The following is a 22,889-nucleotide window of genomic DNA, read 5'->3' on the forward strand; positions in this document are numbered from 1 at the left end:
TAAATAAAGTGTGATATAGTCAAATAATGGAGTAGTATACAGCAGTTAAAAGTAATAGAGTAGATCTGTATTTTGTAACATGGATAGTTACGTAAAACAGTGTAGTGAAAAAAAATCAAGATCCCTGAATGAAACATTGTATAATGAATGACATTCATGTAAATTGAAATTAAATCATAAAGAACAGTACTCTGTTTTTATTATTGAAATATGTATGTATTTAAAATGGACTGGAGGGGCACCTGGGTGGCTCAGTCGTTAGGCACCTGCCTTCGGCTCAGGACATGATCCCAGGGTCCTGGGATCGAGCCCCACATCGGGCTCCCTTGCTCCACGGGAAGCCTGCTTCTCCCTCTCCCACTCCCCCTGCTTGTGTTCCCTCTCTCACTGTGTCTCTCTCTGTCATATAAATAATAAAATCTTTAAAAAATAGTAATAATAAAATTTAAAATAAAATAAAATAAAATGGACTGGAAGGGTACATACCAAATTATTGTTAGTATTGTCTCTGGCAAGAGATTAGGTTTGAAAATGTTGATCAAAGGGGGCTTTAGCTTTATTTGTAATTTTTATGCCTTAAAAAGGAAGATTGATAGCATATAAAATCTTAATGATATACAGTGGCAATATGGATGTCATGTCTTATGGTGTTTTTTGTAGTTATTTCTTAGAATTTATGGGCTAGGGGAAGCCTGTGCCCATAGAAAGAATATTATGATGGATCCATATGCCCTATCAGATCCTGAACTATTTTATCAAATATATTTCCAGAAAATTAGTAATTAGAAGTAATAGTCCTATTTACTGTATGTAATATGAAATTAGCATACTTTATGAATCTTATACTTCTTACATTTTAACATTTCTAAAATACATATTCATCTTTCAACCAATTATGTCTTAGATTTAAGTAAATATGTAATTATCAAGAATTTGAAAATCAGATGGCAGTGTGATACATCAAGTATGATTTTATTTACCATTTTAGGGCATCATGGTCTACTAATGATCCCTACTCTCTCAGTGTGTCTCACATTATTTGGCAATAGATTTGTTGGATTCATAACTAACTAATTAGTAATGTATTTAGAGTCATTGTGGAGAGAATAAGATTTTCCTGAGAAACTGACTACGTGACATTAGTTTTCTTGCCCTGTAAGTTTCCATACAACCAGGATAGACATTAATATCATTTGTTAATCATTACATTTTGAAACGAGAAAGCCTTTTATTTTCTTGAGATGGCCATAAGCAATTTTGTAACATAGCTTCACTTTAAACCTACAGATCATATTATTCCTTTTACAACCCTTAATTTATATGACCTATCTCATTTTGGTTGGAAGTGGTAGTGGTCTCAGACTCTGAGCAGTAATAACAGAGTTCCTCTAAAAGGATCTCATTCTCTATAATGATATATGAACAAACCCTTACTTAAGGTAATGTTTTATTACAGCATCTCTGCAATATTACTTGATATACAGAAAACCATTAGTGCCTTTATAAAAAGGAGATTAGAATTAGGGCTATTGATCAAAAGGGAACTTTAGCAATGAATGTTTAAATGTTAACTAAATTTGTTTGAAGGTGATTTCACAAAACAAAATCTCAAACTACAGTTGTGATATATAAGCATGACTGTATCAATTTTGACTTTTATTAGCTTTTTTAAAAAAGCTTGGGCACCTGGGTGGCTCAGTTGGTTAAGCGACTGCCTTCGGCTCAGGTCATGATCCTGGAGTCCCGGGATCGAGTCCCGCATCGGGCTCCCTGCTCGGCAGGGAGTCTGCTTCTCCCTCTGACCCTCCTCCCTCTCATGCTCTCTGTCTTTCATTCTCTCTGTCTCAAAAAAAAAAAAAAAAAAATCTAAAAAAGCTTGACAGTGATTTATTACAGTTATAAATTGCAGGGACTGATTTTCATGAAAACAACAATTTACCAAAACTTAAGTATCTAAATGAGTACTGTCATTTTATAGTCTCTTCTTTAGTAGGTTTTATGCTAAGTCCAATTTTGCCAGCACACCTAATTTTTGTAGACTTCTTTTTTAAAAATTAGTTTTCAAAGTTCATATGTTATCTGCATAACAAAACCTGTGTTTGATGAGGATGTGCAGAAATTGGAAACCTTATGCATTGTTGGTAGGACTGTAAATTGTACAGCTCCTGAGGAAAACAGTTTGGCAGTTCCTCAAAACGTTAAACTTAAGATTACCATATGATTCTGCATTTCTGTACCTAACTAGAATCCAGAAGAATTGAAAGCGGGGCTCAAAGTGATCCTTGTACACCGGTGTTCATAGCAGCATATTCAGAACAGTGAAAAAATGGCAACAATCCAATTGTCCAGCAATGGATGAATGGATAAACAAAATGTGAGATAGACATACAATGGAATATTATTCAGCCATACAAAAGAATGAAATTCTGACCCATACTGCAATGTAAACGTAAACCTTGGAATCATTATGCTAAGTGAATTAAGCCAGACTTTTATGTTCTTTTATGAAGAAAAATTGTATGATTCCACTTATATGAGGTAACTAAAATAGGCAAATTCATAGAGAAAGTAGAATAAATAGAGATTACTAGGGTGGGGAGGAAGAAATGGAGAGTTATTGTTCAGTGGGTACATCAGTTCTGTTGCAGATGAGAAAATAGTGATGATTAAATAACATTATGAATGCATTTAATGCCACTTGTACACATAAAAATTGTTAAAATGTTAAGTTTTATGTTATTTATATTTTAACACACATGCACATACACAAGTTTAAAAATACCCTATTTTGTAATGCCAACATCTGAAATATTTGAGTCATTCTCTACAGATAACGTTTTCTCTTGATTCTTTCTCACCTTTCCTATATTTTTGCTTATGTAGTAATTTTGATTGTATACTGAACATTGTGAATGATATGTTGTAGAGATTCTCAACTTTGTTATAATTTTCTCAAGAATGTTGACTTTTGTCCTAAAAACAGTTACCTTGGCTGGACTTAAAATCCCATCTCTCTCCCCTCAGAAAAGTAATAGTTGAAATATTTGCTCTTCTTTCAGTCTTCTAGCTGTTGATTTCTATAGACTGTTTGGAGTTTACACAAATTTGTGAGGTTCAGGCATCAGTCAAAGATTTGGGCCAAATTTTTATGTAGATGTTGAATATGTAGCTCCCTCCTTTCTGGGATTTAACTCTTAATTTTTAAACTACTTTAGCAGCCTCAAACTTCATCCTCCAACTTCTCAGGCCAATAAGACTGTGGCTTTCTACTTGCATTTAGCTACCCTATGCCACAGAGGCTGGGAAATACCATTATGTGATAATCTGTATAAATATTAATGTCTCACAGTATACTTTTTTTCCAAAGGTCAACTCCCCTTCAGTTTTTTGCCTGTTTTTAGTTGTTCCCCAATGCCTTCACATTGTGGTGTGCACGTGTGTGTAAAATATATGTAGTCTAGAGTTTATTATCTTTTATGGTAGTCTGAAATAAGGTAGTTTGCCACTACTAAAAGTGGAACCAGAAGATGACATTTGAGCAAAGGAGGTGAGGGAATGAGTCATGGAGGGATCTGGATAAAGAACACTTAAATATAGAGAACAGAAACTTCAAAGACCCTGCAATGGTCGAGGCACCTTGGTGACTCAGTGTCTGCCTTCAGCTTAGGTCATGATCCTGGAGTCCTAGATTGAGCCCTGCATCAGGCTCTCTGCCCAGCAGGGAATCTGCTTCTCCCTCTTCCTCTGCGGTCTCTCTCTCTCTTTCTCTCTATGTTTCTCTCAAGCAAATAAATAAAATCTTAACAACAACAACAAAGACCCTGCAATGAGAGCATGCCTGACATATTCAAGAAATGGTAAGGAGTAGGACACTATGGCCAAAGTAAAGTAAAGAAAGAAGACAGTAGTAAGTGATGAAGTTTAGAAAGAGATTGAGGACCGGATTAAGTAGTACCTTGAAGATGAGTCTGGGAAGGAATTTAAGTTTTGTAAAAAATGGAAAACTTTAAGCAAAGAATTGACACAATCTGAGTTATGTTTTAAAGGAATTGTAATATAGGATCTAATAGAGAGTAGAGGAGGAAGTGTGGAACCAGAGATACAAATCAAGAAGCTTGAGGGCGCCTGGGTGGCTCAGTTGGTTAAGTGACTGCCTTCGGCTCAGGTCATGATCCTGGAGTCCCTGGATCGAGTCCCGCATCGGGCTCCCTGCTCGGCGGGGAGTCTGCTTCTCCCTCTGACCCTCCCCCCTCTCATGTGCTCTCTCTCATTCTCTCTCTCTCAAATAAATAAATAAAATCTTAAAAAAAAAAAACAACAAATCAAGAAGCTTGAGGTAAATAGTCACTTGAATCTGGGTGATAGTGGTTGATGTATTGAAAAGTAGCAAATTTCTTGAGATATTTTCAAGGTAAAACTGTAAAGGCTTGGCCGATAGGTTTGGTGTGGTTCATTAGAGGAAGAGAAGATTTTTGGCCTAATCAACTTGAAAGATGCAGTGTCCATCTGTTGAGATGGAAGAGCTTCAGGATGAGCTGTTTCGAGAGCCTAGATTTCCAAGCACAGGACTATACTACACAGTGTGATAAATGGATCTAGAATCCAGGGGAGAAGTATGACTAGAGATACACTTTCATGAGTTGTTAGAATATTCATTGTAGTTAAAGCCAATGGACTGGATCAGAAGGGATCTAAGGACTGACCTGTGGGGAGAACTCCAGCATTTAGAGGTCAGAGAAATAAAGACAAAGTAGCATAGGAGACAAGAAAGTGGAGCTAGGGAATTAGGACAAAAATCCAAAGAGGGTAATGTATTGGAAGCAAAGTGAAGAAAATGTTTTAAAAAGGAGAAAATAATGAACTTTATCAAATTTTGTTAATTGGTCAAATAAAGACAAGACTGAGAAACTGACCGTTGAGTTACTTAGCAATGTTAAAGTCATTGGTGACCTTGACGAGTAGTTTAAGTGGTAGTAAGTAAAATTCTAAGAGTAAAGAGGTAAAATGACTAGTGATGGGAGACTTTACAATCTCTCTGACTGATCAAGCAGACAAAGGTTATTAGGCTTATAGATGAACAGCACAATTAACAAATTTGATCTATTGGTACATATCTACAACATGCAGCTGGCAATGTCAAAATACACATTCTTTCCAAGCAAACATGAAACATTTATGGAAGTTGACCACTCAGTATCAATTTCACTGGTGTAATTTAAGAAACAAAGGAAGAAAAAAAGAAACAAACCAAAAAACAGACTCTTAAATACAGAGAACAAACTGGTGGTTGCCAGAAGAAATATGGGTGGGGAAAACGGTGAAATAAATAAAAGGGATTAAGAGTACAGTTATGATGAGTACTGAGTAATCTATAGAATTGTTGAATCTTATTGTACACCTGAAACGAATATAACACTGTATGTTAATTATACTTCAATAAAAAAACAAGTATCAACCAAATATCAGTAAATGATAAACTGCATTCATCACATTGCAGTTAAACCAGACATCTGTTACAAAAAGCATAGGACCTCTCAGTGTATCGGAAAACAAGAAAGTTATCAAAGACTACTGGGGTCATTCAAAAAGACATAGGAGTCAACTTGAAAGGACTCTCACTGGCCAAAGATAAGATAATTTTAACAAGGAAAAGACTAATGACTACAGAAGATTGAAATATAGCAATTTGTAAAAATCCATAAGATCAAATAATGCTGCAAGAAAGCAAGAAATCAAAACTCATTTTTTGCCACTAGTGGTAGTGGTATCAACTCCTTATATTGAAAACAAGGGGGGCGCCTGGTGGCTCAGTCGTTAAGCGTCTGCCTTTGGCTCAGGTCATGATCTCAGGGTCCTGGGATCGAGCCCCACATCGGGCTCCCTGCTCGGCGGGAGGCCTGCTTCTCCCTCTCTCACTCCCCCTGCTTGTGTTCCCTATCTTGCTGCGTCTGTATCTGTCAAATAAATAAATAAAATCTTTAATAAAAAATAAAATTAAAAAAGAAAACAAGATAATTAAAGAGAAAGAATTAAAAAGGTGGGGCACCTGGGTGGCTCAGTGGGTTAAAAGCAGGGAGCCTGCTTCTCCCTTGCCCTCTGCCCTGCCCCTCTGCTCATGCTCTCTCTGTCAAATAATAAAATAAAATCTTTAAAAAAAAAGAATTAAAAATATATCCTGCTTTCTCCATATGAATTCTATTTCATAGTACCAAATAGTCCTAATAGAAGTAATAACTAAATAATATATATGGAAAATAAATATGGAAAAGTTCTATACAGAATAATTCTAATTAATAATTGTAAGAAGAATGTTAGAATTAGAAAAATCAGTATTTTACAACTCAACAAAATAACCCATTCAAGCAATAAGCATCAATGTATGCTAAAACCCTAAATAAAGGGTGATTAAGAAATGGATATTTTTAGGATACCAAAGTGTTACCCTACATAAAATGCAACTTTAAAGTGGAAAGATCAGGGCACCTGGGTGGCTCAGTCATTAAGCGTCTGCCTTCGGCTCAGGTCATGATCCCAGCGTCCTGGGATCGAGTCCCACATCGGGCTCCCTGCTCGACAGGAAGCCTGCTTCTCCCTCTCCCACTCCCCCTGCTTGTGTTCCTGCTCTCAGTATCTCTCTCTGTCAAATAAATAAATAAATAAAATCTTTAAAAAAAAAAGTGGAAAGATCAGATTCACCACTGGTCAATCTCAGCCTCAAAGTAGAACAATGAAATATTATGTACTAATTGAAGTTATATAAAGACAGAACCAATAATTTTTAAAAATCTAATCAAACATTTAATTTCATTCAATTAATAATATACATAAAATGTAGAGAAAAATTAAATGATGCCATGGGACACTGGGTGTCTCAGGCGGTTAAGCATCTGCCTTTGGCTCAGGTCATGATCCCAGGGTCGTGGCATCAAGTCCCGCATCGGACTCCCTGCTCCATGGGGAGCCTGCTTCTCTCTCTGCCTGTCACTCCCTCTGCTTGTGCTCGCTTGCTCTCTCTCTCTCTCTGGCAAATAAATAAAATCTTTAAAAAAAAAAAAAGTTAATGCCAAAAAGAAGCAATCAGGCAAGTCCCAAATGTCTTATTTTCTTTAGTACAACTGACCTACTCAATTGATTAAGGCAATGACATGAAAAGAGGAATATTCTAGATTAAGAGAGACTTGAGAGACAATAATCAAATGCAATGCATCAACCCTATTTGAGTACTTTTTTGATGAAAACAATAGCAAGAAGATATTTGTGAGTGTAGTGGTAACTTACTGCATTTTTCTGACGACTAATGATATGAAATACCTTTGTGTATTTTGTTGGCCATTTAGATATCTTCATTTGTGGAGTGCCTGTTGTAGTCTATTGCTCATATACTTACTGGCTTGTCTGTCTTTATTAATCTGTGGATATATGTTCTGGATACATATCCTCTGTCAGATGTATGCATTATTTTCTCCCAGTACCTTGATTTTTTACTTTCTTAATGGTGTCTCTTAACAAACAGAATTTCTTAAATCTTAGTGATGTCTAATTTATCAATATTTTTTCTTTTATGGTGAATGCTTTTTGTGTCCAGTTTTATAAATCTTTGCCTGTAGTGGGGCACCTGGGTGGTTCAGTCGGTTAAGCATCTGCCTTCAACTCATGTCATGATCCCAGAGTCCTGGGATCGAGCCCTGAGTCGGGCTCCCTGCTCAGCAGAGAATCTGCTTCTCCCTTCCTTCTGCCCCTCTCCCCACTCATGCTCTCTCTCATGCTCACTCTTTCTCTCGAATAAATAAATAAAATCTTAAAAAAAAAAAAAAAGAGGGGTGCCTGCGTGGCTCAGTCGTTGGGCATCTGCCTTTAGCTCAGGTCGTGATCCCAGGGTCCTGGGATCAAGCCCTGCATTGGGCTCCCTGCTGGGCGGGAGGCCTGCCTCTCCCTCTCCCACTCCCCCTGCTTGTGTTCCCTCTCTGGCTGTCTCTCTCTGTCAAATAAATAAAATCTTTAAAAAAAAAAAAAAGAAAGAAAGAAAGAAAGAAAAGACCATCCTTTAACCATTGACTTTAACTATTGAATTTTAGTGGTTTCTAACCAGGTATCTAAATATGCTCAGTCTGTTTCTGGACTTTCTGTTCTGTTCTATTGATCCACTTACTTATCTTTGCACCTAACCACAGTCTTATTTACTGTGACTTTAGAACAGTCTTGATATCTGGTAATATAGCTTCTTCATTTTTCCTTAGTTATAAGGATCCTTTGCATTTCTGCACATATTTTGGTTTCCACAGTTTCCACAAAAATTGTGCTGAATTTTTTATTGGGAGTACATTGAATTTATAGATCAATTTGGTTTTTGGGTTTTGTTTTTTTTTTTAAAGATTTTATTTCCTTATTTGAGAGAGAGAGAGAATGAGAGACAGAGAGCATGAGAGGGAGGAGGGTCAGAAGGAGAAGCAGACTCCCTGCCGAGCAGGGAGCCTGATGCGGGACTCGATCCCGGGACTCCAGGATCATGACCTGAGCCGAAGGCAGTTGCTTAACCAACTGAGCCAACCAGGCGCCCTTTATAGATCAATTTGAATGAAAATTGACATCTTATTAACAATCTTAAAATCAATGAATGTGGGGAGTACCTGGGTGGCTCAGTCGGTTAGGCTTCAAACTCTTGATTTCAGCTCCAGTCATGATCTCAGGGTCATGGTATTGGTCCTCCCCTGCAGGCTCCCTGCTTGGCACAGAGTCTGCTTGAGATTCTCTCTCTCCCTCTGCTTCTGCCCCTGTTTGCATGTGCTCTCTAAATAACTAACTAAATAAATAAAATATTTTTTAGAAATCAGTGAATGTGGTCTATCTAGGCCACCATTCCAGTACAGATGGAGAACGCATATCAGGCCAATGAGGAAAGAAGGAACAGCTGAATCAGTGGAGCAGGAAAATTTGGTATTTTATTTGCCAAATGATCAAGTCTGACCTTCAACAATACACAGAAATAAAGCCACGTAGATGAAGGATTTTAATGTTAAAAATAAAACTTAAGGGGCACCTGGGTGGTTCAGTTGGTTAAGCATCTGCCTTCAGCTCAGGTCATGATCCCAGGGTTGTGGGATCGAGCCTCACATTGGGCTCCCCACTCAGCGGGAAACCTGCTTCTCCCTGTGCCTGCCACTCGCCCTGCTTGTGCTCCCTTTCTCTCTGTCAAATAAATAAAATCTTCAAAAAAAAAAATAAACAAAATAAAACTTAAGTGGTGCCGGGGTGGCTCAGTCGGTTAAGCATCTGCCTTCAGCTCAGGTCATGATCTCAGGGTCCTGGGATCGAGCCCCATGTCAGCCTCCCTACTCAGTGGGGAGTCTGCTTCTCCCTCTCCCTCTGTCCCTCCTCCTGCTTATGCTCTCCCTCTCTCTCTCTCAAATAAATAAATAAAAATCTTTTAATAAAATAAAATAAAATAAATACTGGTAAAAAAATCTAGTTGAATATCTTTTAGACATTGGGTAAGGAAATATTTCTTAAATAAAACATCAGTTATTGATTAAAAATGAAAGAACTGATATATTTGGCCATTTTAAGTGGTCATCCATCAAATGAATTTTTTTTTTAAGTAGACCCAACATCGAGCTTAAACTCATGACCTTAACTCATGGTTTAAACTCACAATCAATGGGCGCCTGGGTGGCTCAGTTGGTTGGGCGACTGCCTTCAGCTCAGGTCATGATCCTGGAGTCCCGGGATCGAGTCCCGCATCGGGCTCCCTGCTCGGCAGGGAGTCTGCTTCTCCCTCTGACCCTCCCCACTCTCATGTGCTCTCTCTCACTCTCTCTCTCTCAAATATATAAATAAAATCTTAATAAATAAATAAATAAATAAATAAACTTACAGTCAAGACCTGAGCTGAGATCAAGAGTCAGATGCTTAACTGACTGAGCTACTTAGGTGCCCCTCAAATTAAATTTTAAACCAAAAAAAAGAAAAGTTATAAATTAGGAAGATACAGTTGCCATACATATAACTGATAAAGAATTGATATCAAAAATATATATATATTTTAAACATTTCTAAAATCAATAAGAAAAGCAAAAACCCAATAGGAATATTGACAGGAAACAAGCACGCATTTAAAAAAAGTGTTTGAGATCAATAAATATATGAAGAGATGTTCAATGAAATTAGGGGTGGGGGAAATGCAAGTTCAAAAACCACAGCAAAATATCATTTTACATCTCTCAACTAGGAAAAGTTAGTCTAACAATAATGTATTAGTCAAGGCCTTGCAAGAAATAGATGGCCACTCAAATTGAGTAAGTTGAGTAGAGGTTATTAAAGGAACTATTTAGGGGTGCCTGGGTGGCTCAGTTGTTAAGCGTCTGCCTTCGGCTCAGGTCATGATCCCAGAGTCCTGGGATCGAGCCCCGCATCGGCACCCTGCTCCGCGGGAAGCCTGCTTCTCCGTCTCCCACTCCCCTGCTTGTGTTCCCTCTCTTGCTGTCTCTATCTCTCTCTTTGTCAAATAAATAAATAAAATCTTTAAAAAAATAATAAAATAAAGGAACTATTCATAGAAATGTGGCTAGAGTATAGAGAAACCACAATATCCTGAGGCAGAGATCCATTATTACCCAGAATGTGAGAGGAGTCGGGGGAGGAGACTACCAGAACCCAGAAACAGAGATGACTCTGTGGAAAGGATGCTTGTTAGAAGCTGAGACCTGTAGTTGAGGGACAGAGCCAAAACCACACTTCCACAGGGACAAAATGGAGGTGGGGGATAAATACCTCATTCACTCTCTCTCTCTGATCTCCTGGTAGCCCTCCCATTGGATGAATGCAACTAGAAACCAGAAAAAAAAGTTACAAATTAGGAATATGTATTTGCTATACACATAGCTGACATTGATGCAGTCCATACAGGTCAGCCTCAGGGTACAGAGTAGGATGAAAAAGAGTAGAGAATTGATCTGGAGGGGCAAATGGAAGCTATTCAGCACAAAACCCAAATGTTGGAGAGGATGTATGTTCCCAAGTTCTGTTATTCATTGCTAGTAGGAACTTAAATTAGTAAGCCATAGTTTGGCACTTTAGTTTTATCTTCTGTGGTTGAACATTTACATGCCCAGGAACTCCATTCCTAGAAGTACACCCAAGATAAGCTCTCACACATGCACATCAGGAGACATGTACAAGAATGTACATTGCTGGGACGCCTGGGTGGCTCAGTCGGTTAAGTGTCTGCCTTCGGCTCAGGTCATGATCCCAGGGTCCTGGGATCGAGTCCCACATCGGGCTCCCTGCTCCACAGGGAGCCTGCTTCTCCCTCTGCCTCTACATCTCTCTCTCTGTCTCTTATGAATGGATAAATAAAATCTTTAAAAAAAAAAAAAAAGGAATGTACATTGCTGCACTGTTCTCAGTAGCCAAAACACAGAAATAACCCAGATGTCCATCAACTGAAGAAGGTGCTTTGTTCTCACAATGGAATACTTATATAACAGTCAAAATGAAATGTGTCACACATTACAGAAGATCTTATGATCATATTAGAAGAAAAAGTAAATTCCAAAGATAACATGTAATTAACCTATTTATAAAGTAAAAAATAGGTAAAAAATATACTTTTTAGCAAAACATAAGTACAGTAAAACTACATAAAAGCAAAGCAAGGGATTAATGAACACAGGATTCAGGGTGATATTTGATCCATTAGGAGAGGAAGGGGGATGGGAAGGAGTTATATATAATTATATATAGGTTATTATCAAGGTTATAGATATTATGCTGGGTGGTGGATTCATGGGTGCTTATAACATTATTTAAAATAAATAACTTCATTGATCAGTTTAGAATAAATTATGATACAAATAAATTATACAAATGAGTCCAAAATCTTAGTGACTTACAACAGCAAGGAAATATTTCTCATATTTACATCCGTTTTAAGTTGGCAGCTGTTCTGTTCCATATCACCTTTATTACAGGACCTAGGTTGAAGAAGTAGCACTTCATAGAACGTGGTAGTCTCATGGCAGAGGGAAAAGAGAGATGGTGAAACCATTCAACAGCTCTTAAAGCTTCTGCTCTGAACTGGCATATGTCATTTTTACACATGACCATGTCTGGTATCAATGGACAGGAAGTATAATCCTGATATTATGTTATAATATCAAAATCTACTACACTAACCAACTAAATAACCAATGTAGGCCCTGAATGGACTTGATGAGCATGTGTATAACCCAAGGGTTGTTTTTTCTATAACTGTGTGCACCTCAGGGGCACCTGGCTGGCTCAGTCGGTGGAACAACCTTGATCTTGTAAGTTCGAACCCCACATTGGGTGTAGATTATTTAAAATCTTTTTTTTTTTTAAAGATTTTATTTATTTATTTGAGAGAGAGAATGAGAGAGGATTGGGTCAGAGGACGAAGCAGACTCCCTGCCGAGCAGGGAGCCTGATGCGGGACTCTATCCAGGGACTCCAGGATCATGACCTGAGCCGAAGGCAGTCGCTTAACCTACTGAGCCACCCAGGCGCCCTATTTAAAATCATTTAAAATAATAATAAAAAAAAAAACCTATGTGCACCTGAAGTAAAAAATGTCAAAACCCAGCAAAACAAAAGATAAAGTTAGGAGACATGGATCTGGTATCTACATTTCTTTTCAATTGAATTTCATTCCTTATAATTTTCAACTCCAAACAATGTCCTAAAACTTGACTGAATGACCTCTAAAAGAATCAGCTCTGAAAAAAATACATATATAACCACCTACTTCCCAAGCCTGTGATTAAGATACAATATCTGTAAAGTCAAAATTTTCAGATGAAATTGTGATGCAAGAGTACAGTTAGTTGTCCTATGATTTTCAAAGGGTGAGTTGGAAGTCTCCATTTCTATATGGACTTGTGTCCCAGGAATTACTAGGAAGCGTTTGTAGGATTTTGCTGAAGTAAGGATGGGTACATGCTTTATTTAATCATGTTAACATTAGCCTTTCTCTTTGGATTAGAGTAGTGGGTCTCAAAGTTTGCCAAAAGGCAACCTAGATTTTGGTTAGTTTTGTTTGTGAGAAAGTTTGATTATTTTGAGGTCTGTATACCAGGGGAAATGGGCAAGATCTCTAATAGGAGAGAATCCCATGTCCTGTTGATCCCTACCCGGCCTAGTGAAGAGTCCTTTCGCCAATTGAGTGGGGACCGAGTATGCTGAAACACACTAAAATGTGGAGGGCAGAGGCCAAGATCCTTGGGGTATAGGATTATTTCCAATTCAGAAGTGTGGGAATGAGGGGAGAGAGGACATGAAAAGTCAGTGCTATTTTAAGATTGAAATAAACTTTCAGGACTTATGAAGACTTCAGCACACTTAAAGTCAAATGTGGTAAAAAAACCACACAGCCTACATCAAAATTATTTTTATATGTCTACATAAAACTGTGTTGAGAATTAAACCTGCAAATCGAATTTTAGAGACTTTGGATTATAAAAGGTAATTTTTATATTGTAGTTCTCATATCTTAAAGCCTCGACATAGGTCCGAAATATTTGTAGGCCCTTGATTAGTTCACAGGTATCAGGCTGTTTGCCCATCATTACTTTTTTCTTTTCTCAACTGTGACTCATGTCTCTAAAACTTCCCCACCCACTTACTTAATGACTGAAGTTTTTCTTTTCTTTTTTTATCTTTTTAAAAATTGAGGTATAATTTACATATGGTAAAATAGAAAAATCTTAAGTATGCATTGTATGTATATAATTGTGTATTTACCACCCAGATAAAGAAATAGAATATTTCCATTCCCTCAGAAAGCTCCCTTGGCTTCTTCCCAGACGATAACCATCCCCTTCTGAGATCATCATTCTTCCCACTTCCATTTCCATAGATTAGTTTTGCTTGTTTTAGAACTTTACGTAAATGGAATCACAGTGTTTTTGGTATCAGGCTTCATTTGCTTAGACACTGTGAGATTCATCCATGTTCTATGGTGGCAGTAGGTTCTTTTTCTTGCTGAGTAAGCATACCATAATTTGTTTATCCCATCACCTGTTGATGAATAATTGGGTTGTTTCCTGTTTGGGACTATTACAAATAAAGCTGTGATGAACATTTGTATGCAAGTCTTTGTATAGATCTATGTTTTCATTTCTCTTAGATAAATTCTTAGGAGTGGATTAGGTGGATCCTATCGAATGTGTATGTTTATGAAAGTTCTCAATTTTTGATACTGTTAATTCAGTGTCAGTAGGTTCATTTTTCTTAGCTTGGCAAGCCATGGAAAATTAGCCACTGATTTATACTGATAACTTTGTACACCAACAAATACAGATGAATATCAGCTGCACTGGCAGCTGCTTTGTTAGAACGCCAGGGTCAAAGCCAAGGCAAAGCTTCAGCAGCTGTTTCTGGAGCATAATTAATGACTATTCTAGTGTTCCCAGATAACCAGCTGCTATTTCTCCTCTACCTAAATTTAACAACCGAAGCAACATGAACAGCCATTTTATGTAATACTCCCAATATAGTCTCTGTTAAATGAGCTTGGTAGAGAGCTATGTTATGACCAGTGCCCCATTCCAAAATTGTTTCTTACCATTGATGATACCTCTGCATGTTTTAGAGAGGTTCAAGTCACATACAAATTTGTTATATTAGCCTCAACCTTTGTGAGATATTACTTTCTCGTTGCATGTTGGACAGTAACTTTCTAAGATCTGGTGTCTAACGTGCAAGTGTGATTTCTGTGATGTCTGGGAGTTCTGGGAGTAGCTTGAAGGGACAAATACTGAGGTGAGAGAATAAGCCATAAGTGTTATCTAAAATGGGAGGCATCGAAACCGATCTGGTCTTTAAATCAAAACGATAAAGTGAAAGTGGACACAAATGGTGGATGAATTTGCAGCAGAAGGTAATAAGGCATGTCCCACAGGATGACTAACGCCCTCGTGTGAGAGGTGGAAGAGGGGCACCTCTGAATAAAAGAATTTATCTTTTGCACTTTCTTAGACACTGGTCTAATCTTTAGTATATGCCCTAAGGTGGGACAAACAAGTACTCTAGGAGGGAGATTATAGCCATTTCATTAAGGATGTAAATGTGATCTTATTTTCTTGGGAGTCTTTGGTCACATTAATTAGAATACAGAAAGCCACTTAGCTGTTTCCTCAAAGACCAAGTAAATATCACATCACATCATTTGTTTTTTCAAGTAGTGCTTCTCAAAATGTCTGTGATGAAATACAAATTTTTTTTTCTTTTTTAAAATCTACAATCTGTTGTGAACCAAGAATTTTGGAAAATATAATAAATATAAATTGTTTGAAAAAGAAAAAAGACATACAAAACACAAGCTCCAATTTTTTTTAGTTTTAGCTTTAACAGACATAAAATTAGATTTTCATAAATATAACCAGAGCAAACATAACATAGGGGGAAAAAAGAATATAAATAACTTCACATTGTTCATTAACGTGTGCATAGTGATGAATGATATGTAGAATTACTATTACACTCATAATTTTTTGTAGATCCGTAATCATAAGCAAATGAAATATGAAGAAAATAGCAGTTCTCCCTAAGGTGTCTCTATGCACATGTTGAACACAGTACATAACATTTTTCGGAGTTTCTGTGACAAATGAGCTGTTTAAGTTGTGGAGTAGGAACTTCTCTCTCTTGTGCCACCCAACCCCCACCCACCTTGCACTCTCACATCTGTCCACAGGCCCCAGAGTCTGCACTCTTTCTTCTACCCTAGTGAGAAATGCTCCACTTAAAGAATCACCAGCCTCTGCCACTTCCAAGAGTGTCACCTTCCTTACAGGTTTCACATGGGGTTCCTCTCAAGAGTGATTCCTGTTCCTGAGGCATTGTCCTCTTACTTCCATCCAAAGAATCTGATTTGCAGGTATCTTTAGTTCTAACTGTGAATTTTGCCCATGTTTTAAGCCAGAGACATTGTCTCTTTACCTGGGATCTTCACTCCACTCAACTGGAATGGCTCAAGTTCTATCTTTTCTACAGGAAGCCAATTCTCTGGTGGTAGGCACAATAGACAGCTTCAGTCTATCTTTTCTCTGCTGATTTCCATCAGAGACGTTGGAAGAATTCAATATTTTCTTTCCCAACCTACCTGTGATTAAGGGCAGCCATGTGTCATGAATCTGGCCATGAGTTATAAGCAGAAATATTTGGGGGTGAGGGTGTTTGACAACATTTTCTTTCTTAATAAAAGGGACATAATCAGCTAGCACAGTCCCTCCCCTTAATTTTTGCTAAACAGTAGAGACCAACCTTGAGTCCCTTATGAGGCATCATTCTCTGTGAGGAATAGCTAACCACCTGGTAGAAGGTCAATTATGTTAGCTCTCTCTTTCCATCATGGCTGGGACAGAGAGACATCTCACAAGTATAGACACATATTATCTTAGACTTTCTTCCCCTGCCTATGATGTTTATGCCAACATCACCAACCACAGACACAGAATGCTTTATCCACCATCATGGCATCCTGCACAGCATTTTGTCTGAGCAGTGCATTCATGCCTGGGGAATTAACTGGTCTTAACACAAATTCCATCACCTAAAATCAGCTAGCCCAATTGAAAGTGCCAGTGGGAGACATCACCCTAAAAGGCTGGAATTCTGTTTTAAAGGACATAGAATATATTCTGAATTCGAGATCATTATGACCTCCCCCCATACTCAAATACATGCTCCAGGAAGGGGTCAAGTGGGAGTGACTTCTCTCACTATAACACCTAATGGCCACTCACAGAATTTGACCTTTGCTTGTATGGAGGTATTAGTCCCTGAGGGACAACGCTTCCACCTGGAGACATACCGATAGCAATAATGCTACTGAATTGGGAGATGATGTCTTTTTTTTTTTTTTAAGATTTTATTTATTTATTTATTTGACAGAGAGAGACACAGTGAGAGAGGGAACACAAGCAGGGGCAGTGGGAGAGGGAGAAGCAGGCTTCCCGCGGAGCAGGGAGCCCGATGCGGGGCTCGATTCCAGGACTCCGGAATCATGACCCGAGCTGAAGGCAGATGCTCAACGACTGAGCCACCCAGGTGTCCCTGTCTTGAACATTTTTAACTCCTTTAACACGAACAGGAAAAAAAAAAAGTTAATCCACTGGCTGGAATGACTGATCCTAATTACCAAGAAGGAATCAGGTTAATGCTATGCAGTGGAAGTAAATGGGCCTGTATTTGAAACCCAGCGATTCTCTGGCATTCCTTTTAGACCGTCTATGTCCAATAGTAAAGGTTAATGGGAAAACGACAGCAATAAAAAGCAAAAAAAACAAAACAAAACAAAAAAAACATATAGAATGATCGAGGACTCAGAATCTTCAGGAATGAGGGCTTGGGTCTCTCTACCAGATAAAGAACCTAGAGCATTTGAGGCTCTTACTGAAGGCAACAGAAATAGGGAATGGGTTGTCAAAGAAGGAAGTCATAGGCATCAACTGACCTCATATCCGATTATAGACATGAGGGCTGTAGTAGCCTTGCATATTTTCTCTTTGCTTGTTATATGTGTTTATATACTAACCGCCATTTTTTCTCTCTCATTTTTATTTCATATACAAGTCATTGGGGGTTAACTTTACAATTTATTCTTTAGGCAACAATATTCAGTGGGACTATAAATGAATATGAGAAATAATAAAGTAAAAAATTAGTGAGTTAATAATTAATATAGCCAACTGTTAGAATCATACATTTTCTTATTTGGATAACTGCCTTGCTAGATAGAAATATAGAGTTGTTTTGTGTTGTATGGGAGCTCATAGTATGTAGAAGTGTAGAAACTGAGTAGTCAAAGGCTTCCACTGTGCCATTATCAGTTTATTGCCTCTCAGCTCCAAATTCAGCCTTCAAAACCTGCTCTGTAAAAAGGGACTGGATCCTTTAAGCATTTCTTCTTTACAGTGAGAATGATGCGAAGCTATGTTAGTAGAGGGCACTGGAGGAGGAAAGGGGCTTCTCTTTCTGGCTTCTCTTCTGAATGGTTGCTGCATTTTGCTTTCTCTTGTTCTTGCTTCATGGTCTGTGGGTTATGTGTATGTGAAAACATTCAGTGATGCTTAGCATCAGCTGCGCCCCAGAGCATGGAGTGTCTTGGAGACCTCACAGACCTGACCTGGACTCAGTGACCACCTTGCTGAGACCCTCCTGATGACACACTGTGTGCTCCAGGCCACATGTGCACAGTGGCATCCCAGCTTTCTCTGTATGCCTGCCCATCAGCCTTGGCTTGTATGTGCCATAGAGGGCTATCTCCTGCAGCCTTCTTGATGTGGATACCATGCATCTCAGCTGTCTATAGTCCCACTCCAACTCTCTAAGTACTTGGCAACCCAGGAAATTTCTCTGCCATCCAATAGGATGCAATCACATCTTCTCCAAGGAGGTCTGAAACCCAGCCTCTGGGAGGGATCTTTCATCTAAGTTTGTCCTTCCTTAGGGTCTCTCCCTCAGCCATAAGGGGCCCTTCAGAATTTTTTGATGTCTTTATATTACTCAGCATTGATTAATAATTCTTTATATTAAAACTCTGTTTAAATTCTGGTGGGATTTCTGTTTTCTGAATGAATCCAAATTGATGCAAACTGACTATAGGAATTGAGTGTTGACAAAAAGCTTCTCTCCATTTTTGGCAGAAGCCCAGCATCATTCACTAAGATCCTCACACTTAAGTTCTCCATGATACCCAACTCTTAGAAGTCTCATAAGGCAGAACAGCTTGCCATCTGCCTCCTTGCCAGATGAGAATCTCCACATTAAAAACTCTCATCTTGGGGTGCCTGAGTGGCTCAGTCGGTTAAGCATCTGCCTTCAGCTCAGGTCATGATCCCAGGGCCCTGGGATCGAGACCCACGTTGGACTCCCTCTCCTTCGTGTTCTCTCTTGCTATCTCTCTCTGTCTCTCTCTCAAATAAATAAAATCTTAAAAAAAAAAAAACCTCTCATCTTTCTCTCCAAGATATGTATTTCTGCCTATCAGAGCTCTAACAGAACATTGGGCATGGAGAAGCTCAACAACTTGAAAGTGAAGATCTGTTTACAATGATGTTATATATTTATGGGGTTTAAGTTCTAAAGTCAGGAACAAAATAAATTTGTTGTATTCTGAATTATTCTATAAAATATCTTAAATGGTTCACAAAACATATAGATTCTCCAACACTGAAGGATAATATGTATATATGTATGTCAAAAGTATACCATCAATATGCATATATAATTGTCCATATATAAAATATAATTTCATGATTCATATTTATATGAAAGAGTAACATACATATTAATTTATGTGAAACAGTAATATATACCTTATAGTAAGTATGCAGATGATTGTTGGGAAATAGGAGATTCATGGTCCTAAGTTATCAGCCCTCAGGTTACTTACCAGTTAGAAAGGAAAAAAATATAACTTTACAATGGAGATATCTGGCCATTACAACCTTAACCAAATGATCAAATTTAACATCACTAATAGTGAAATGACACAACCTCATGTTTCCCTGATGTGATACAGCAAGAGGACACAACATTGTCTGTGTAGTATCCTTACCAAATGTGTTTTATCTGGATTTTACCATAAGGAAATAACTAGACAATCCAGAATGTAAGACATTCTGTAGAACAAATAACCTAGATTCTTTTTTTTAATTAATTAATTTATTTATTTGAGAGAGAGAGAATGAGAGACAGAGAGCATGAGAGGGAGGAGGGTCAGAGGGAGAAGCAGACTCCCTGCCGAGCAGGGAGCCCGATGCGGGACTCGATCCCGGGACTCCAGGATCATGACCTGAGCCGAAGGCAGTCGCTTAACCAACTGAGCCCCAAATAACCTAGATTCTTAAAAAAAAAAAAAATCAATGTCTGGAGAAAACAAAAAAGTGGAGGGACTGTTCTAGATTAAGAGACTAGAGACATAACATTAAATGCATGCTTTGTATCCTATTTAAAAACCTGTACAAGACATTTTGGGGACATTTGAGGGAAGTTTGAATATGAGTGAATTATGGAATAATAATTTCTTTGGGTCTGATCACAGTGTTGTAGTTAGAGTTACATGAAATGTACTACTGTGTCTACTGATATAAGTGTGAAACACTGTGTTTTGTGGTACATAGTGATATATGTGAGACATGGTATTTAGTGATATGTGGGAAGAAAATGCCCTTGTTTTGGGGAGATATATGCTGACATATTTAGTAGTGAAGTATCATGATACTTCAATCTATTTTCAAATGGTAGGAGAGAGAGAGAGATTATCAAAAGTGGTAAGTTGTCAACAACTGGTGAATCCAGGGGATAGGCATGTATAAGAATCCTTTGTACTATTCTTTCAATGCTTCTGGAAATTTGAAAAATTTCAAAATAAACAGTTGAAGACAATGTGCCTGTTAGGTGACTGCACTCTATCATATGGGAGAAATAAATGTGGGAAGGCACTGAGCTGCTTGTGGATGTATATCCAAAGACCCCACTAACACAGGAGAACTAGGGAACCAGTTCCTCAACCTGTTTCTGTAAAAGAAGTTTCAGGAGAAGGAATGCAGAATATCCTGGTTGGGGCAGGCGGGCGTGTATCTCAGGAAGGCAGATGGACTAATTTATCAAGAACATGGCTTTCTGATGACTGACATGTCAGTCCATCCTCCTGCTCTGAGGGAAGGAAGATTTCTTCACCCAGAGATTGGAGTCAGAACTCTGAAATGGATCTAATGGGCTAAAAAATTGTTGGCAGAGCTGCATTTCTTCTATAGGCTCTAGGGGAGGATCTATTTCCTTGCTTTTCCAGCTTCTAGAAGCTGCCTGTATTCCTTGGCTCATGGTCCTTTACTCATTGCACATCATTCCAAGTTTTCCTTCTGTCTTCACAGTTCTTTTCTGGCTCTGACGCTCCTGCCTTCCTCTCTAAGGAGCCTTGTGATTATATTGGATCTACTCAGATAATATAGAATAACTTTCTCATTTCACCAAAAACTCTTAATTTAAGGGTATCTGCAAAGTCTCTGTTGCCATGTAAGATAACATAGTCATTCACAGGTTCTGGGGATTAGGACTTGGACATCTTGAGTGGGGACATTATTCTGTCTACCACATTATCTAATTGGCATCGATTGATATGTATATTTTTTCTCCTTTAATTTGTTCATACAATACATTTTGTATGTTTTTAATGTTCTTCCAACATTATCTATTGACATAATCGCTGTACAAATTTTATAGTACATGTTGATATCAGCCTTTTATTTGGAATTTTTGCATCTATAGCCACAAATGTTAAAGTAATTCAACAAGGATGCCATTAGACTGAAATAGTTCTAATGCATTGGTAGCATATCAAAGCAAACCAAAACCTAACCCAAAATCAATGCACCCCAATCAGAGAAAATAAAACTTAAGAACAATTAATAACAAAAAGCCACCTTAGCTTTGCCATACAAGGCAACTGCGTAAGTTATAGCTAATCAAATAATTTCCTTGCTTTGCTTCAGGGTCTTCTCTATAAAAACCTCTCCATTAGCTCCTGTTGGTGGCGCGCTCCTATCACTTTCAGTTTGATACTGCCTGATTCAAATCGATGTATGCGCAAATTCTTGAAAATTTTAGGGTACCTCAGTTTATCTTTTAATCCAAATGAAACTAATCCGTACTTTTCTTTTGGCCTATCTTTATCAGATTTTTGCCAGTTAGACAGAATTAATTAGAAAACATTCCATCTTGGGGCACCTGGGTGGCTCAGTTGGTTCAGCAACCGACTCTTGATTTTGGTTCAGGTCATGATCTCAGGGTCCTGGGATCAAGCCTGGCACTGGGCTCGGCAGTGCAGAGCCTGCTTGGGATTCTCTCTTTCTCTCCTTCTGCGCCTCCCCCAACTCACTTTCTTGCTCTCTAAATAAAATAAATAAATAAATAAAATCTTAAAAAAAAAAAAAGTACTCCATCTTTTCCCAGGATCTGAATAAACTAAAAAATCATTAATCAAAAAGTAGCTAAAAATAACTATCTGGTACCTTTCTAACAGTAGTTTTAAAGATATATTTAAATTTTATTATAGCTATTCTGTTCAGGTTTTCTACTTCTTAGTAGAAAGTAGTAATTTCAGGGGGCCTGGGTGGCTCAGTTGGTTAAGCGACTGCCTTCGGCTCAGGTCATGATCCTGGAGTCCCGGGATCGAGTCCCGCATCGGGCTCCCTGCTCAGCAGGGAGTCTGCCTCTCTCTCTGACCCTCCCCCCCTTCTCATGCTCTCTATCTCATTCTCTCTCTCAAATAAATAAATAAAATCTTAAAAAAAAAAAAAAAGAAAGTAGTAATTTCAGTTTTACTGGAAAATCTACAATTACCTCTACTGTGGTTATGGAGTTGCTCATAACAACCTCAAAATTCTTTTAAATTCTGTTTATGGTTTAACCTTTCCCATTTCTAATGTTCTTGTTTTAATTTTTGTTTTTTTATTGTTTATGAATATTGTGTTTCATTTATCTTTTTTTTAAGATTGCATTTATTTATTTGACAGAGAGAGAGCACAAGCAGGGGGAGAAGCAGGTAGAGGGAGAAACAGGCTCCCCTTTGAGCAGGGAGCCCGAGTGGGGCTGGATCCCAGGACGCTGGGATCATGACCTGAGCCGAAGGCAGACATAACTGAGCCACCGAGGTGCCCCTCATTTATCTTTTAGAACCAAACTGTGCTATTTAAAAAATCTGGCCCACTTCTTGTTTTCTAGTTCAATTTCAGAGTCTAAATTTATTTTTTATTTAACAAAATTGAGTGTTTCATAAGGACACGAGAATGGCCCCAATATAAGGGAATACTCTTAAAGTAAAAAAAAAAAAAAATCACAATTACACATTCTAGCCATTAACTACTGTT

At 38.1% G+C, this 22,889-nt stretch overlaps 1 protein-coding gene across 11 annotated transcripts in view; it reads left to right on the forward strand.

The window, feature by feature from the left end:
• ZNF568 (zinc finger protein 568) overlaps nucleotides 1-22,889 on the forward strand; it is an 88,960-nt gene that overhangs the window by 45,251 nt on the left and 20,820 nt on the right. The window lies entirely within an intron of this gene.

Source organism: Mirounga leonina, unplaced genomic scaffold (assembly GCF_011800145.1).
Source record: "Mirounga leonina isolate KUSES-001 unplaced genomic scaffold, KU_Mleo_1.0 Mir_177, whole genome shotgun sequence".
Classification (NCBI taxonomy): Eukaryota; Metazoa; Chordata; class Mammalia; order Carnivora; family Phocidae; genus Mirounga; species Mirounga leonina.